Raw genomic sequence first — 13,273 nt, 5'->3', positions numbered from 1 at the left:
ATGTGAACAAGTTATACAGCTTGTTGGGACTTTGAAAATGGCCCATTTGCGAGCCGTTTGAGCTTTTGTGAGCCCACATAGCTTTTCCACGTGCCAACGAGGCATGTTGGCAAGCTATATGGCTCGCGAGATCTGAAGCGGCTAACAAATGGATCAGTTTTGAAGTTCGCAAGCATTATTTCTATGTTAAACTCTAATCTTTTGTCTCTCTCTCTCTCTCTCTCTCTCTGTGACTTCTTTATAGATCTTCTGTTATACATCAAGAACGTTTTCCTTAACTGAACAAAGGGAGCCGATTTAGGACTTATAGCAATGACTACTACATGACATAAATCATGGGTTTGAGATTTAAGATTGGCTTGAGGGCTTGCTATTTAAGACTCTATGTATTTATTTTAATACATATTTTTAATAAACAAACATAATCGCTTATTTTTTTATTTAATTTCAAGTTCTAACTTAAAAAATTAGCAAAAAGAGAAAGAGAGCGCTATTTACATAATTCATTTTGAAGACAAAATTGTAAATTTGTATTGCTTACGTACGCATCGGTCCGACCAACGTTCGCACTACTATGCGAAATGCAAACAATATGAGCAACGAGAGCAATCACAAATGCAAGAACACCGGCGAGAGAGAGAGAGAGAGAGTTAAAGTTTGTGGATGTGTGTGTTCCACTCGAGAGCTAGAGTTTGTATGTGTGTGTAGAAGAGCTAGAGAGAGAGAGAGAGAGAGAGAGAGAGAGAGAGAGAGAGAGAGAGAGAGAGAGAGCACTAGAGCTAGATTTTTGTATGTGTGTTTCACCTGAGAGCTTGTGTGTGTGTGTGTGTGTGTGTGTGTGTGTGTGAGAGAGAGAGAGAGAGAGAGAGAGAGAGAGAGAGAGATTGAGGGGAGAGAGATCACTTAAAGATCTCGAGTGAAACCTGAACATCATATAGTTGTTGCGTGTCCAAAGCGTCGTTGATGTGATCTTGAAAAAAAAAAAAACAATTCGTCAATTAAGTGGCTCGCCGCTTATGCTACGTGTCGCTTATGCCACACGTCTTGCCACGCGCTACTAATGCGACGCAAAGTAAAAACCTTGTTTTTGTTGTTTATGCGACGGCTACTCATCGCTATAACCCTTGCTAACCGCCTCGTTTATGCGACGTACAATAGCGACGCCTTTTTGCCTCGTTAATGCGATGATAATTCGTCGCTGTAGCCGTCGCTATAGGGGGGAAAATGTAGTAGTGATAGGTGATCCTTTCTTACTTGTTTTTTCTTTATTATTACTTGTAGAACCTCCTTCTTGGTTTGCTTGTTGGGCATCAATGGTTGGCATGGCCTTGCTGTCCACACTTAAAGCAACAATTTCTCTTTCCTTAGCCTCTCCATCTCCTTAGGAGAGAATTAGTTTTGGACTTTGTAAACCCCTCTTTCTCTTTCCTAGCTCCTTTTAGCATTAGCATCATTCAGACATCCTCCTCCACCTTGTGCTTCTTTGGTTTCTCTTGTGGATGGAGGGGGGAAATTACTAGAACCAACCGTTATGTGTCTTGAATGAAGTTCATTACCCTATTGTGTGAACCTACTCTATGTAAGAGAAAACATAAGAATCTTGTGTGCCATTATGAGCATTCATATTTATTAGTAAATTATTAGTAGTAAACAATTTTCTTAAGGTCAACAATTCACACTCTAACAAGCATGGGTGCGAAGTGCTCTTTACATTACAAGCTCCTAATCGAATCCTAATTTGTACTACTCGGATATCATAGAGGTATCCTCTCAAGATTTTGTTTAGGATTAATTCGATTGATTGTTTCAAGCCCTAATCAATTTTCACTTTTTGCAGGAGTCTAATTTTGGGGGGTTTGGGGGGGGGGGGGGGGGGGGGGGGGGAGAGCACATTAAAGTGACCTTCTCTATTTAAACATAGTGTAATTCTCTTGACATATATCTAGCATGTAGCCACCCAGCTTAAGGTTAAAAATCAAAATACCTTTGGCAAGTCAGAGCCCAACTCACATGACCCGCCTTCGACGGGTCTCGATTGCTCTTACCATGCCACAAATGGTATTCACAAAGTGTGAAAAAAACTTTCTAAATTAAGTTGTGCTTGTATGACCTTATTAGTTGTTTTCATAGTTGGCACAAGTGCATCAAAAGTGGATAAATTCAATGGATCCAACTTCCACACTAGGCAAATCAAAGTGAAGGGCTATTTGATGCGGAAGAACATGTGGAGAGTCGTGAAACCCTTATCAAACCGACAAAGCTGGCACATCCGCTGTGGTTACGAGAGCACCAAGGATTTCAAACTCACATAATCACGTGTTTTTTAAATGTGATCCAATGTTAATTAACAAAATTCGCAATTCACAACTCTTCATATTTACAAAAAATGCCCATGTGACCTCAAGGCTACCAGACGGTCGGGTCATATTTTTCCATCGAGAAATACCCCTAGTCCTCCAGGGCCCTCCGAGATATAATCCTAGCCCTCCGACCCTCCAAAATACAACCCTGGCCCTCCGAAAAACATGAGGGGCCCTTTGTGAAGCATTAAGGGCCCTTTGAGAAACATTAATACCTCGACAAAGCTGATATGTATGCAAAAAAAAGAGAGCAAAATAGCATGAAATTTTTGTAATGATGAGGAGCACTCCATTCCAACAATAAAAACGAGTCCCTAGCAGTTTCACCACCTAAACTCTCCATGAGGATGCTTCCTACCCAAACTTGTTTCCAGGCGGACGGATAGACACCCAGGGAAGGTAACTAGTCGTAAATACAACTACGTTGGTGTAGTGATGAGGAATGCTCCATTCCAACAATAAAAATGAGCCAAAAGCACTTGCACTGCCAAAACCCTCCACGAGAATGCTTCCTGCCCAAACTTGCTTCCAAGTGGATAGACACCCAAGAGTGGTAACTATGCGTGGGCGTTTTTATAGGAAAAAAAGGCGCAAAATTTTTCATGATAAAGCTCAAGGAAACCTCAAGCTTTAGCTCTAGTAAGGACTCTCGAGAGTGTGCCAAAAAGGGTGACTGAGAGGATGGGCCATTGTTTATATAGGCCCCTCCAAAATTGACACCTCTCTAAAAATTTGAAGGAAATTTTGAGCCCACCAGGCTACGAAGAGGGCCCGTCGAGCAAATCAAATATCTCGTCGGGCAAACAAGAACTGTCGGTTTCAAAAGGTCAATTGAATTTGATGTTATTAACACTCCCATGGGGTGCTAATAATGTTATTACCACTTCACACTTAACGTGAATACGTAAATGAAATCCTTGGAGAGCACTATTTGTCGAGCAACAACGCAAGCATTAGGTATTATTCTGACATCTCTCAAAGATGATTTTATTCACTACTTGGACGATGTGCAATCTTTTAGTGTTGCCTGAATATAGCTAGAGAAGGTTTTTGGTGCTAAAGCTAAGTATTCAATGATGAGTCTAAAGATGGGGTTGTACTCTCTCGCTATGTGTGCCGATGAAAACATTATATCTTTAGTTAACCGACTGAAGAGTATTAAAACTGAACTTATTTATATCGAAGCCCCAGTGCCAGAAGAAGATCTCATAGTTGTTTTGTTAAAAAGTTTGCCTCATAAATTCCATCAGATTGTTACTATTTTACAAGAGAAATATCCACTGCCCTCCTTGGATGGTATCATCAATTCAATGCAGAAAGAAGAAAGAAGGGTATCTTGTACCAATTCTCCCATTATTCCTAGTCCATATACAGTCTCCCATGCAGAATCCCCCATTAGTTCTTCTGATTCTCCCAGTGCCTATGCAATCACTAATTGTGTTTCTACCTGAGCTTCATCTCGACCATCCATTGATACCAGATCTTGTGCCATTTGTGGGCGCAACAATCACCAGACAAAGGATTGCTTTAAAAAGAATCTTTGTGTTCATTGCGGTAAGACAAATCATCCTTCAATAGATGCTTCCAAGAGGGTAAAAATCAACTTCATGTGATTGATGGAGACACAGAATCTCAAATATTTTTCGTTGACAATGATTTTTTTAATTCTCTCTTTTCATGTTTTTCCTAGTCAAACTAAATTGTACGGGCTATAGACGCTGCCACACATGAGTGATAAGACCTCTTAAACTATCAGTTTTTTGTGCAAGTCCTATTTTATTATTCTTCTCATGAGGTTATTGGGTACACCTTAAATCCAAGGATTGGCAGCGAACCAAAAACTCCATTTATTGGTAGCAAATTTTTTAACCTACACCATATCTGTTCAAGGGGGGCTCACTATCATAACACGAGGTTATGGATACACCAAAATCCTTGGTTGTGGGAGAATCTAAAACTCACGGTTGACGAGTACACCAAAAACTTGAGGTATCATGAGAGTGATGTATGTAGTTCGGGCTTGAGGGGGGATTGTTAGGCTTCAAGCCCTAGTCGGTTATCTATCCGTGGGAAACGCCACATAAGGCATGCAGATACACAAGTTTGCATGGCAAGATTTCTCTATATGTGTATAAGGTGATTTTAAATTATAAAATAGCATTGCTTTTTCCTTGTTGTTGTGTTGATTCTCTCTCTCTCTATCAGTTTTTTGTGCAAGTCCTATTTTATTCTGCTTCTCATGAGGTTATTGGGTACACCTTAAATCCAAGGTTTGACAGCGAACCAAAAAATCCATTTATTGGTAGCAATTTTTTTAACCTACACCCTATCTGTTCAAGGGGGCTCACTATCATGACACGAGGTTATGGATACACCAGAATCCTTGGTTGTGAGAGAATCTAAAACTCACGGTTGACGAGTACACCAAAAACTTGAGGTATCATGAGAGTGATGTATGTAGTTTGGGCTTGAGGGGGGATTGTTAGGTTTCAAGCCCTAGTCGGTTATCTATCCGTGGGAAACGCCACATAAGGCATTCATATACACTTTTAGAAGCTTGCATGGCAAGATCTCTCTATATGTGTATAAGGTGATTTTAAATTATAAAATAACATTGCTTTTTCCTTGTTGTGTCAATTCTTTTTCTGCTCTCTCTCTCTCTCTCTCTCTCTCGTTCTGCTCGCCATGGTCTCGGCACGCCACCATCCTCCCTAGCTCACCCAACACTACCATCAAAATAAGCAATGGAACTTACGCCATAATACGCGTCTCAATACACGTCGATATGGAATTTTTCTATATCGACGTGTATTCCGAGGCTTATAACAACACGTATACTGAGACCTATACCGACGACAAAACCTGAAAAAAAATATTGGGCAGAGAGGGCTGGGAACTGATGATGCATGTACTGCAACTGCAGAAAATAGCCGTCTTTGCCCAAAGAAAGAGCACAAGAAACCACACTCCACCTACAGTTTGACTCTAAAGAGTGAGTGTATACAGATAGAAAAATTGTAAGAAGAACAAAATCACAAAATCAAAAGCTTAATCATGACAAGTTCCCAAAAGCATAACCATAACGTCGACTCCAAAACCATAGGCACAACGGCATGACGATTTTATAGCCATAAGTAAAACATGACTTGAAAACAACAAAACAATAAACATAACCCACTTGCCATACTATAACCATAACCATAACCTACTTGTCATACCATAACCATAACATCCGTACCATCATTGCAAAACCATAACCATAACATGATTGCCATACCATCTTTGCAAAACTATAACCATAACTTGATTGCCAAACCCTAACCATAACAAGATTGCTATACCATCATTGCAAAACCATAACCATAACTTGATTGCCAAACCATAACCATAACCTTTGTGCTATATCATAACATCCATACCATCATTGCAAATCCATAACCATAACATGATTGCCATACCATCTTTGCAAAACTATAACCATAACTTGATTGCCAAACCCTAACCATAACAAGATTGCCATACCATCATTGCAAAACCATAACCATAACATCATTGCCAAACCATAACCATAACCTTTGTGCTATATCATAATTGCAAAACCATAACCATAACTTGATTGACATACCACTATCATAATCGTAAACAAAATGCAAAACCATAAACATAAGCATAAAAATGTACATGTATACAATGAATGAGTACATTGTATCAAGAAGATCACAGTTACAAAAAAAAACATATATAGAGGATGTCGCCCTCACGGTAATGCCTCCCAGTCTATGGCCTCTCCCTCCTCATGCAACTGGGTCAAAAGGGCCACAAGTCCATGCTTGTACGCATACTTCTCCTCTCGATGTGTCGTAGGATGCTTCACGGCAACTTCCTACAAAATTATGGTTTAATCATAAAATAAATGTTCAAATAACATATACATTTTTGATAATTTAAAACATACGTATAATACTTACAAACTCATACGAAAGTGTGTCGTAACCTCCACTCCTAAGATGTGATGCTCGAGCAGACTTCAAATGTGCTCTGGCTGCATCTCTCTGCTACTGAAATCTCTCAAGATTGTCTTGTGTCTCTCCTGCAATCCTCACCCACTCCTCTGCATCCAACCATGCCGGATTTGGATTTCCGTCCTTATACCTGTCTCTTGCCTTTGACTGCCGGTGTGACATTGTGGCCCTCGCTATGCTCAAAATTCAGTCATCCGAGACTAGATCATACCCCTCTATAGGCTTGTACTCTTTGAGAATGGCATCGACGATGTAATTCTTAGAATTATCTCATCATCTTGATTATCCTAAATGTCTATCACAAAGTGGCCAAACTCAATTGTACAGAGCTGTCAAAGCCTCTGTTGCATGGCCTTTCCGACCCTATCCGCCACAACAATGGATGCAGGTGCTTCTTTGCATATGTGGATGCACGAATGTCAAGCTATTTACCTCAAGACAGCGGCATCAGAAGAGAGTATTGCCTCTTTGGAGAGGGTGGTTGAAACTCTTCAACAACAAATAAAGGAAAAAGAATCCCACATTATGAAGCTTGCCAACACCATCACATACTTGAAAGAAACACCCCTTGGTGCAAGGAACGCAAAAGCACGTATTCATCCATTGAAACTCTTTCATATTCAGGTGGAGCACACAAACAAGGAGTGACAGCCACAAGGTGATTTGGTCTTTACTTGCATGATGCATTCTTACTTCACACTACTTTTTAACATTTAGTTTTACTGGTTGCTAGAAACTTCATCTAGGAGGCATGCGGGTGGAACAAGCCAAGATGATCGAGTCAACCTTCTCACTAGTTGTCTCAATACCCAAGATGTGATTTCTATCTTACAATCACGTGGAGGTAAGCACATTAAGGATGCAGTCACCAAGGACCTTATGCGTAAATTGAGAAATGTGGTTAGTGAATGATGACGTGCAACAAGATTGTGATGAGGCTGTAATCAGCACCAAAGCCTATGAAGCTATTTTCTAACTCCTAAATGATGCCCCCAAAGAGCATGGCATTGTGGAAAACCTATTTCCCGTTCCGCACAAGGTCAAACTCGCAAAGAAGGCCACAAACAAAGATGTGTTCTCTCACATTGGGACATACCTACACATTGAGGATACAATGCCAACTTCCCTTTGTGCTTTGTGCACAACAAAGGCAAGGGGCAAAGGTAACTTAAATAATCCATAAGAACTTTGGAGAAGGGCTTCTCTTACACAATGTGGAACAATATTTTTGTGGACCTTAGAAGACTTCAACAAGCCATGCTTAGATTTTACGAGTTATCTAAAGAAGGTGACACACTATACTTTTTTCTTTTGGTTTTGTTCTTATCATAGACTTTGAAGTATAAGGTCTTGGCACTATTTATTTTGCAGTACTTGGCACAAAGGTCGCTTTTGTGATGAAACTCGATGAGTGTCAAATAGTGAAAGGTCCAAGGTTAGAGAGGCTAAGTATCACTCTAATGAATGAGGCCCTTTTGCAAACCAAGTGAAGGGATTCAGTCGAGCCATTTCCCACCCCGTCTTTTAGGGTGCAATCAGAGAAATACATTTGGTGGTTGAGTGCTATTGAGGTGTCCAAAGAGACCAATGGAGTACTTTCATGGATTTTTGAGAGAACTCCATGGATCACAGAAGTAATACAATCCCAAATTGCAGGTCAGAAGTTGGAGGTTGAGGGTTTTAGTAGCTATGATGTGGAGTCACTTAGGTGGGGACTTGAAGACCATAAAGTGTTTGCTTGGCTGCAAACAAAGGGCTTCTTATTTCATGCTTTGTTCATTTTGCACTCGAGGGTACAACCCTAACGGACAAAAATCACACAAGAGCATTGCAAAGGTCAGTTCCATGCTTCCATGGGAAGGCCATGGAGAACAAGGGTTGGATTTTTGTGATTTCAGTGTTGAAGGTAGAGAATGGGAAGTGTCTATTCTAAGATGCCCCATGCTCAATGCCCCAGACCGTGCTCAAAAGGACCACACTTGGACTCCAATCTTTCCACTTCCTCTATCGAATGTATATTTTTGTACATTACACACATGAACAAGGGTTGGCTTTTTGTGATTTCAGCGTTGAAGGTAGAGAATGGGAAGTGTCTATTCTAAGATGCCCCATGCTCAATGCCCCAGACCGTGCTCAAAAGGACCTTACTTGGACTCCAATCTTTCCATTTCCTCTATCGAATGTACATTACACACATTCATGCGTATTTTTGATAGGCTATGGAAGCTCCACAATGACTATGCTTTCACAATGAAACCATTGGAAAAGTCCCAATAAGCGATTGAAAGAGTGGAGGCACTCTTGAATTTCATTGGCTATCATGGTGGACATTTGTCTATCGTTGCTGCAAAGAACACAGGGGAGGCCCATGAAATTGCTCAACAAGTGTCAATGAGTGGACAAAAAGCCAAACACTTTTTGAAGAAAGTTTACCACGGAAAGCCAGGTCGATATGCTTCTCAAAATAGCTCCAACCAGTAGGCAGGTAACCTTTGGGAGCTTTGGAAGGAGTTATGCAAAGCTACTACTGACAATGATTCAAATGGCGAGCTTGAAAACAAGCACAAGCAAGTTTGGGAACATTTTGGTAAAATGGTCAAGCTTATGGGCATTAACAGCACAACAGAAGAACAACGCCAATCATTTCAAGAAGCCTTGGCGGATTTTACCAAGGTCTTCACCCTTTCTTGGGGTGAAAATAACATCGCACATTACATGGTAAGCCATGTTACGTGGTGAACTTGTTACAAGGGATTGTTTTCATTAAATAATATGGATCATTTGTGAACAACATATCTTGTTTGCGCATGGTGCAATTTTTATGTACAAATATGGATCACTTGAAGTTTTTAGCACTCAAGGCATGAAGAAGTTCCATTATCGAGCAAGGGGGGTGTACTTCAAATTAAAAATACTCGACATGGTGGTGGAATGGTGCAATCCAATTAATTGTAGGAGACGTTCAACTGGTTTTTCGCACAACATTTGTCACAATGGAGTGTGTGCAACAATCAAAGATTGCTATTGAAGTGCGGAAATGGAGTTGTCAAGAGCATAGCAACAAGTGGAAAATGTCGGAAGGCCTCGCCAAGCATGCTGCATGGCGCCAATGCAGAGTGCGACAAGGGTCAAAGTGGATTTTGCGCGTGTGACTACATGTGAACGCAAGATCCAACTCTTAACAACATGTTCAATTACAATTTTTTTTTCCCAAAATTAGTGTGAACAGGTCCCTTTTTAAATGGGCCCTTATAAATTGCATGCTCTCAGAAACCACTCATTTCTTAAGCACATGTGAGCTCTTACCATACCAAATGGCACGCACCAAACAAACCGCAAAAGAGCATCCGTCTACCAACAAAAACACCCTCCAAGGATGTGAGAAGCCAACATGGCTTAATGGCACAAGAAAACGGCCATGAACACCTGGCCATTCCAAAAACTCTTGTAGAAGGGGACATGGTAGTAGGGCACAAGAGTCATTGAGGGCTGAAGAATCTTTACGTTGTGAGCGGGATGGAAACTCACACAACGCCTCTATAATCACCGGACACACGCTCTTGGGATAATACACACACACACACACACACACTATGGGGCACCACTCAGCTTACACAACCCACCTGGCCGAGACAGGGAACACACCAATGGAGTGAGAGGAGAGAGACTATCCATTTGTCCACTCAACACACACACACACACACACACACACACACACACACACACACACACACACACACACACACACACACACACACACACACACACACACACACACAGAGAGAGAGAGAGAGAGAGAGAGAGAGAGAGAGAGAGAGAGAGAGAGAGAGAGAGAGAGAGAGAGAGAGAGAGAGAGAGAGAGAGAGAGACACCCAAAAACCTCAGCTCAAAAGAGGAATATTTTTTATGTTTAGATAGAATTGAGCTTGGGTCAACACCAATGGGGCAAATAGCTCACACAATATGGATGAAATATGCCAGATATAATTACAAACTTGAGCAGAGCTTCGCTCACAAGAGAAACTTACACAGCCAAAACAACAAAAACACAGTGAGGAATTTAGCAAAATGAACAGCACCATTGCATCTAGAACAACCAAAAACCCAAGTCTACAATATCAAAGTGCTCAAATCCGACCTCAGATGAGCAGTTTATGGCCAAAGTAGGCTCCAAAAACAGCAAAAACTCAGTTGCAGCTGTTTCTCCTCTTCTCTTTACACTTTTTTGGTTTTTTTCTCAGGTTTTTCAGTACCCCACTTCACTTTATCCCTCGGGAACCTTTGGCCTTTTGATTGACCTCAAACGGACTCCGAACAGGCCAAAAAATGGCCACAGAGTACATTTTTGTCACCCTTTTACATCCATCCGCACACGTGGCACTCAATTTTTTCTAATAATGCATCCTGCAATCACGTGAAGTGGCCCTCAAATATAGTTCTCATGATGACCTTTTTGCATAATTATCATAAGAAAACACCCACGTTGTGTCCGTACTTATCCATGTGCAAGTCTTGACCCCATTCAACCTTCTGACGCCACTGGATGCCACTTGACCTGCTTACCTCATGGCGTCGGCCCGCTGATAGATTCCTCAAGAATTTTTACACTCTGTCAACTCCTCATTATTATAGAAAAACACACTGATACTGGTGACAGTGAAAATCGATGTATTATGTACACGCTGTCCTACCTGTGTACATGTGGACCCCACGTAACCACCAAGCTCTGGAAAATGGGCAATGCTTTATTTGATGCACCATGCATGTGTATGTACATATGCACAATCACCTCTTCCAAAAAAATCTTAACTTAATTTTCCCATCCCTTAGCCCGCTATATCATTCATGATCAGCAGCAGCAAAAAGAGATATGAGACTCGCCGTGTCACAGGTCTCTTCATCCCTCACAGACATTACTTGTTCTGCAGATAGATCATCTTGCACCACCATCATTAATCTAGCATGATATAATATAAGATGCAATCCATTTACCCATGACTTATGTAGAATCCCATCCAGGTTAGCCAGCTGATATGTACCATTCGGAAAACACTCCACTACCTTGAAAGGCCGGCCTTCCCACTTAATTTGAAACTTCTTCTTGAATGTCTTGTCCATCTTATTGTTGTAGCACTCATCCTATCTAGCTGAACCTCTTGTAATTGTAAGAGCCTCTCTTTGAATGCATCACTAGACTGCCCAAGAAACTTCTCTAACATCTTGACCACAGGCAACTCTACTTCCATAGGTAATAGTGCTTCCTTTCCATATACCAATGAAATGGAGTAAACCCTGTACCTGTCTTCACCGAAGTACGATAAGCCCATAATGTGCTAGGCAATTCCAAATCCCAATTCTTTCCTTGGTGCTCTGTCACTTTTGAAAGAATTTGTACCAACTCACCATTGAATCTTTCATTTAAGCCATTACTTGGGGATAATAAGGATTGGTACGCTAGTGCCTAATCTTCATCTTCGCGCATAAAAAGTTCAATAGTTTAGCTCTAAGCCTGGCCCCTTATTCGAAAGTAGCTCCAATGGCACCCCAAACTTGCAACATATTTCATTGTACACAAATGTTTTCACATCCTTTGCAGTGATTTGTTTTACTGCTATAGCCTCTGCCCATCTATAGAGATAGTCCACTGCAGTCAAAATATAGCCTTTTCCCTGGCTTGTGATAGGTAACGGGCCTATTGCATCAATCCCCCACTTTTCAAACACATCAAACACCATAATGGTTTTTCGTAGCTCTGAATTCAACACTCTCTTCCCAAATGCTTGACACCTATTGCAAGACCTACACCAATGCTGAACATCCTTGTGCAAACTAGGCCATACATATCCCTCTTGCAAGATCTTATGCAAGGTGACCTTTATAGCAAAGTGTTTGCCACATGTGCCTTCATGATTCTCTTACAACATTCTATAAATTTCCTCCTGCCAAGGTACAATATCAACACAAGATCAGCCCATTTCATGTACAAGACATCACCAATCAATTTGTATCGGGATTCCCTTCAGAATGTCCTTCACAGTGATTCTTGTTAGCAAAAACTCCTCTTCTTGAGCCAAACTTTCTCGGCCATGATAAAGAGGTAAATTGGTCCTCAACACAAATAGATCCCCAATCATGCTTTGAGCTGCTTCATGTGCCTCTCCATTTAGAGCACGTTCAATGTGTCTGATGCTCCATGCTTTGAACTTTTTTAACAGGCCTTTAATTCTCAAACACATTTCCTTCAATGAGGTGTTCTTCCTCTTCCACACACCCAACACTTTCTTCTCACAACTAACAAGGCATCACCTTCTATGCTCAACCTTTTAATTTCATACTTCAAACAAATGTGTAATTTGGCTTCCAAAGTAGCATATTCAGCCTCATTGTTACTATGGGCATCCAATTTGAACCCTCTCTTGCATACTAGCTTCCCCTTTGGATCATAAAGTGCTATACCCCCTGAAGCTGCATCATGGCTCTTTCTGTATGAGCCATCAAAGAACAACACATGTGCATTGATGATCTATGGCACTTCTTCAACTACCCTTCTCACCACCTCTTCCTTAACAAAGAGGGGATTCTCCTTGTAAGTCAACAAATCAGCTAGGTTAGCTCTTGTACTGTCCTCCACTAAAAAAGAGAACTTAAACTCTTGCATCTCAATTACCCATTTCTTGACCACATTTGACATGTTAGTGCCATTAATTAACTGTGGCAAAAAATTGTAACTCATTTAGAAAACAAGTGGTCATAGTAGCAAGTAATGACAAAATCGTCGACAAGAAAATATTACACTCGCCATCACTAGCTCTACTTTCGAGAATTTTCTCTTTGCTACCAACTTCACTCGGCTTTCACAATACACTGGCCTCATATAATGGCTGCCCTTCC

Source organism: Adiantum capillus-veneris, chromosome 1 (genome assembly GCF_014529385.1).
Source record: "Adiantum capillus-veneris isolate H3 chromosome 1, ASM1452938v2, whole genome shotgun sequence".
Classification (NCBI taxonomy): Eukaryota; Viridiplantae; Streptophyta; class Polypodiopsida; order Polypodiales; family Pteridaceae; genus Adiantum; species Adiantum capillus-veneris.
This window is presented reverse-complemented; position numbering follows the sequence as displayed.